We start from the raw sequence: 6,716 nt of genomic DNA, 5'->3' as shown, positions 1-6,716 counted from the left end.
TAAATTTCTATTTTACGATTACCCAATCTATACTTCACAAGTTGTTTCGCCACATCTGTACATGCATATGTACCTAAGAACATATAGATGACTGAAATATCCATTTTGAAAGCTTCCTCAGCTAATTATCGCAAATTCTCTTGTGATGTCGTCATGCGCGTAAAAAATGCGTCACTCAAAAACGTTATGAAATAGTAAATTGAAAACTCATACGTAAGTAGTATGTTCTAAAAGTTCTAGGACAAGTTTTATAAATCCTTACCCTGAATAGTTCACATTACCGAAGCATATCTATCTACAAAATAGTCAGCTTGAACGACTATGCACTTCTGCCAACGTTCATGTAGCTTTTTTAAGTACTTCTGGAAGACATTTTTCGCAACCTCCTGTAAGGCCTCTTGCGCTGTTGCTTTAACTTCATCGTGGGGAAGAAGACGATTTTCATGTTGAGGATGCACGGTTTGATCGGTCAATACTCTGATATGACAAACCAATAAAATAACGTTTCGTCGGAGTTAGCTCCATGTGACTTTTACCTGTTCCCAGCAAAAAACATTTGCATGGACGCCGCTTTCATCCGCCAGGAGAAGATAAAGCTGCATCATAGAAGGTAGCAAAAAATGGCTTCTAGGCGTGTTCCCAAAAGTTATATGAACACTGGCAGAAGTACATAGTCTTTCAAGGTGACCTTTTGAAGGTGGATGTGCTTCGGTAATGTAAACTATTCTGGGTAAGGTTTTATACAGCTTGTCCCCGACTTTTGGATCGTACTACGTACAATCTGCATAGAGTGTAGTTATGCTTCTCCTTTTTTTGACTGCTGTATGATGAAAGAGAAAGAACAACAGCCAAAAAAGAAAAAAAAAGAAAGAAAGAAAGAAAAAAAGGAAGAAAAACAAAGAGACTGTTTAATAACCAATTGATTTGTTTTTTTTTTTTTTTTAATTGAACATTCAACTAAGATTTCAGTAATATTGTAATAATGTATGGATTTAGGTACATTAAACACAGTTAAAAAACGTTAAATTATGTTGTTTAATCATTAAAAAAAATAAGAATAAAACTATGAAACCGTCAACAAATTACGCAGTTAAAGTGGAAAAATTGCACGTAGACATTTTTTAGTCATCAAATTAACCAAAAAAAAAAAAAAATGTTGGAGATAAATTACAATATTAAATCAAAATAGGAATATTTTTATACTTATTTAAAATTTATGAATAGAAAAGTTTGCATTTTTCGTGAAAGCTATAACAGTGACAAAAATTTTGCTGAAAAAAGAAATAGCCATGAAAAGAGCGAGGTTCTTTAAACGCCGCTACAATAAACAAACTCAATAATTACACCAAGTTAATAACTGAATACATATACTACTTGATCTGATGTTTGCACACATAATATTGAACAATTTGATTGTTTAATCTTTTATGAAGCTTTTCAAACAAGTTCAAATTAAATTTTTCAATTTAACAATTTTCTGAAATTTAAAAAACTGCATAATAGAAAATCCTTGAAACTTTTCTATAAAAAACGAAAATATCTTATTCATTGATTTTATATAAATACATAAAAATAGGTACTTACAACAGAAAAAAAATCGATAGCTATTTTAAGGATGCAAAAAAGATGGCGCATTACGAAATATAGGTGAAACAAGTATGAGAAAATACGCAAAATGACATTTCTTGACTAAAATAAATAATCGCTAAATATTTAAGAAATGCTTGAAACGACGAGGGAGGGTTAGGGGGGGGGGTGTCACCCACTGATTTTGGAGTAACTCACACTTCGGCCTCATTTTTACTTCCTTTTACAAAAAAAAAGGAAATATTGTATTCGCGAAAAAAATTGCACTAAAAAATCAGCCTTAATTTCCATTTTGCTCACCCCTAAATGAATGTTGAGTTTTTTTTTTTTTTTTTTTTTTTTTGAACCCGACCACACGCGGATAAGTGCCTAAGAACGTATAGAACCCGAAACATCCATTTTGACAATCCTCGAGTTAATTACAACGAATTTTCTCGTGACGTCCGTATGTATGTATGTATGTATGTGCGTATGTATGTCGCATAACTCAAGAACGGTATGTCCTAGAAAGTTGAAATGTGGTACGTAGACTCCTGGTGGGGTCTAGTTGTGCACCTCCCCTTTTGGTTGCAATCGGGTGTTTTTAGAGGGGGCTTTTGCCCCTTTTTGGGGGGGGGGAATCATTGTTAATTTCGATGCAAACTCAAGTGGTGTTATAATTTGGCGGACACTTGACGATAATTTGCCAGTCTTTTGGTCGCCAAGTTTTGTTACCAACTTGGCGACAAATTTGGCGATTTAAAAAATATATTTATTATTTTTTTTAATCTGGTTTCAATTTGACCACTGTTAGTGATATTTAGAGAGTTAACTATTGAATCACATTAAAATTGCCAATAATGGGGAAATAACATTAAGTTGGGGTGAAAAGAAGTCACGTGATGCACACTTTAGCTCGTTTTAGTACAGAACCGCTACCACCATCGCCTCGGAAGAGTTTCTGAATCTACTTCAGCACTTCCGAAGAAAAAATTCAAGTCCCTTTGATTTCCGAATTATGTCACTATTCAAAACGTCTTTAATCAATTTCTTACATTAATGCTCTAATGTCTTCCTAAACAATAGATAAAGTTTGAAAAAAAAAATCTCTAATTTTATGAATGGTATTAGTTTAAAAAAACTCAGAAATACAACTAGAGTTTAATTTCAGGAATTGAGGGAGTGGGAGGAGGGGCACGCAAGTGTTCTCGGAAATTAAAAAAATAGTCATAAAAAATAGAGTTCAAAATAATCATAAACATTGAGCAAAAAAACCCTTTCAAAACTTGCATCCGAGTTTGTTTTGACGTGCAGTGGCGGATATAAAATATAGCAAATGTTGCAATTACGCGAAAGGCCTCATAACCGCAGGGACACCGTAGGAGTTACAAAAATGCTTCTGATAAATGTTTTACAACTTCTATGATAGAGAAATTGGGCCCCAAAATGTATTTCAACGGGTCTCAAACTTGTAACTCCGCCGAAGCGATACAGAAAAGACTGCATTACTGTGATTCATATTACAAATATCGAAAAATTAAAAATTACCGTCGGTTCAACGGGAATCTAATAAAATGACACAAAAACCGGTTTCGCCATCTCATATTTGTTTCCATGGTCTCTAAATCGGTAATATATCACCAAATGATCGTCAGTCTGAGACGCTATATTAGTTTTGCATTGAAATAAGTAATTAATAGCCACAAAAAATGAGTAAACAGGCATTTCAGAACACGCGATCGAAAACAAAAAGGGAAGTGCACAACTGGAACGTACGCACATCCCACATGCGAAAATTTATCCTTCTACAGCTTACCATTTTTGAGTTATAACTTATGAGAGATACATACGTACATCCAGCTGTAAGAAACAAAACAATAATTAACTTGTTTGGTACCTAAGAATGCAGTATTAAAAACTCTTTCAGGGGTGACTGATAGGGGTGTCATACAGAAATTTAAGTAAACAATTTTGTATGAAAACTATAGCTTCCTTTACTTTGTATTAAAAAGTAAAACAGCAAAGGTCCTTTTTTTTTTTTTTTTTTGAAAAACATCGGCCAATTCCATCGGCTTTTCGATGTTTTTTAAGGCCGATGGGCCGATGTTTCCTGCAAGTTAGCATCGGCCGCCGATGCCGATGCCGATGGCTAAATTGTTGAACCATCGGCGCCGATGCATCGGCCATGCCGATGCATCGGTCGAGTCCTACTGGTTTCTATTCTGATTTTTTTTAAATCTCTCTGAAAACAAAGTTATGAAATTACTTTTTTTTTTTAACCTAATGAGAAATTTAAAAAGAATTGCTTTGTTTCATGAAGATAAATTATTTCCTATTGTGATTATACATATCATTTCATCATTCGGAGAGGGTATGCTCGAATAGGGCAACCGGTAAACCCTGTCGGTTTATTTAGAGTCGCTATATATACAAGCCGACTCATCAGCTTAAAGTTTAGCCATTTTGGATCGGAATTTTCATTGTCGCGGCTTTAGGGTTACCAGAGCAAAGTTTCGGATTTTGCCCAATTCGCGAAACAGGATATTTTATTTAATAAACAACTCACGTGCCTCTAATAATTGCTCAAATTGAAAAATCTCCAAACGCGATATTACCAGAAAAGATAACCACTCAAACACGTGCTCCGATAAAAAATGGCTGACCTTAAGCTGATGCGTGTACTCGTATATAGGCATCACTACCTACAAGTATAGTTCTAGTTTAGTACAAGTATAGTAACACTATAGGTATCACTACCTCCTACCTATGTAGGAGGTGGTAATATAGGGGCTTTAGGTTAATTTGATGACGATTGATGACGTCAGTGGTTAGTGCGGTAAGTGTAAAGCCCCTATATATACGAGCCGACGCATCAACTTAAGATTGGCCATTTTGGATCTCAGCGAGTGTTTGAGTGGTTGTCTTTCTGGTGAGTTATCTCGTTTGGTGATTGTTCACTGTGAGCAATTATTAGCGGCACGTGAATTGTTTGTTAAATAAAATACTATTTTCGGCCGATTTGGCGAAATCCAAAACTTTGCTGTAGTAACTCTATGAGTGCAACAATGAAAAATCGGATCCAAAATGGCTAAACTTAAACCGATGCGTCGGCCTATCTATATAGCGGCTTTAGGTAATTGTTATGTTTTCATTTACAATCAGCTTAAATGTTTTCATTTACGATCGGCTATTAAAACGTGCCTGGTTAGCCACCGGTGCAGCTGGCTGCTCTATTCGAACATACCCATAACAATTTTGTAATTGTACCTGATGTTTTTCACGTTTTTTATTTTTTTTTCTCCAAATATAGCGTCGAACACTAACTAAATCATTCAAATTACAGCATTAAACTAAAACAAATTGTTTTCAGTAAGTTACCGCCCTATAACCAGGGCTAAGACAGAAAATACATACCAAACCATTGCTTCGGTCCCTCGTCTGGTCAGAGCTAATTCTATGTTAGCTACCAGTTTGTTTGGCACTCTTGGCTGGCTTCCTTAAGAGGTTTTTCAACTCCAGCTCAGTCACTTCCTATGCCGGGCTGATGAATGCTAATGAGCACGAAACTGCAGTCCTCGGCTGGAATGACCGAGCTGGCATGGCGGTGTATTTCATGCAAAACAAATTAATTTAAGAAACAATTATTCCCCTCTATTGAATTACTTTACTTTTATAGGCGATTATGGAAGGTTGGGGTACTAATTTGAAATCTTTCCTCTGCCTGACATTATTTCAACTCCATTTTTATTCCTTTTCCATGTTTCGCCGCGCCACTTAAAAGTAGCAACGTTTTTGTCTTTTTCTTATTCTTGCTCATCTGGTGGATATTTTTTTTTCTGCTTTTTTCTGGATATTTTGCTTGATACATTACTTTTAAAGAATGAAAATTTTCTGTCCTCTGTTTTAAGCTCTTTTTTACTTCCTTTTACAAAAGAAGTATTGTATTCGCGAAAAAATTTTCAATCAAAAATCTTCCTTAATTTCCATTTTTCTCACCCCCGAATCAAAGTTGAGTTTTTTTTTTTTTTTTTTTTTTTCGACCCGACCACATGTGCATATATACCTAAGAACGTATAGACGCCCGAAATATCCATTTTGACGATTCCCGAGTTAAATACAACGAATTTTCTCGTGACGTCCGTATGTATGTGTGTATGTGTGCATGTGTGTATGTATCTCGCATAACTCAAAACCGGTATGTCCTAGAAAGTTGAAATTTGGTACATGGACTCCTAGTGGGGTCTAGTTGTGCACCTTCTCTTTTGGTTGCATTCGGATGTTCCTAAGGGGGTCTTTTGCCCCTTCCTGGGGTTAAATCATTGTTAATTTCGATGTAAACTCAAGTTGTGTAATAATGTGTTGGACACTTGGCGATATATCGCCAGTCTTTTGGTCGCCAAGTTTTGTCGCCAACTTGGCGACAAATTTGGCGATTTTTATTTTATTTGGTTTTAATTTGGCCACTGTCGGTGATATTTAGAGAGTAAGCAATTGAATCACATTAAAATGGCCAATAATGGGGAAATGACATTAAATTGGAGTAAAAGGAAGTCATCTGATGCACACGTCAGCTCGTTTTACAACAACCTTGGTGATGAGCTGACTTTTTATAAAAATAAGTTGAGAGAAAGTTAACTAGATAACTTTAATCTCGAGATTAACGCAACAACGGAAAAGGACAAACAGTTTTAGTATAAACTAAAAAAAGAAAGGGTTCATGAATCTTGCGCAAAAAGGTAGGCTCATCATCAATTTTGCAGTTCGACAAACTAAAACTTGTTACAAAATTGACCAAACTCAACTTCATTTTTAAAAACACTAATTATTTTTATTACATGTCTTTATCATACATGAAATCAAAAGGGAGCTTTTTGCAAATGTGTACAGTTTTTCTGTAGTTAATAAACTAAATATAAAATTTTAAAAATAATTGATCGGAACCATTAGATAGTTTTAAAACATTTGAATTGTTTACCTAGAAAGCTCAACTACTACTGCACAGTGCACAGAGTATGAAAAAAAGTATGTTCTTAAAACACGAAATTTAAATTTAAAGAGTTAGTAAAACTTGCATGTTTGCCGCAGAGCAAGTGCTTATCCAAGTTATCAAAAACTTTACATTTATAAAAGAAGACAAGAGAAGGGATCTT

This window comes from Uloborus diversus, unplaced genomic scaffold (genome assembly GCF_026930045.1).
Source record: "Uloborus diversus isolate 005 unplaced genomic scaffold, Udiv.v.3.1 scaffold_11, whole genome shotgun sequence".
In the NCBI taxonomy this organism is placed as follows: Eukaryota; Metazoa; Arthropoda; class Arachnida; order Araneae; family Uloboridae; genus Uloborus; species Uloborus diversus.
Note: the sequence above shows the minus strand (reverse complement) of the source record.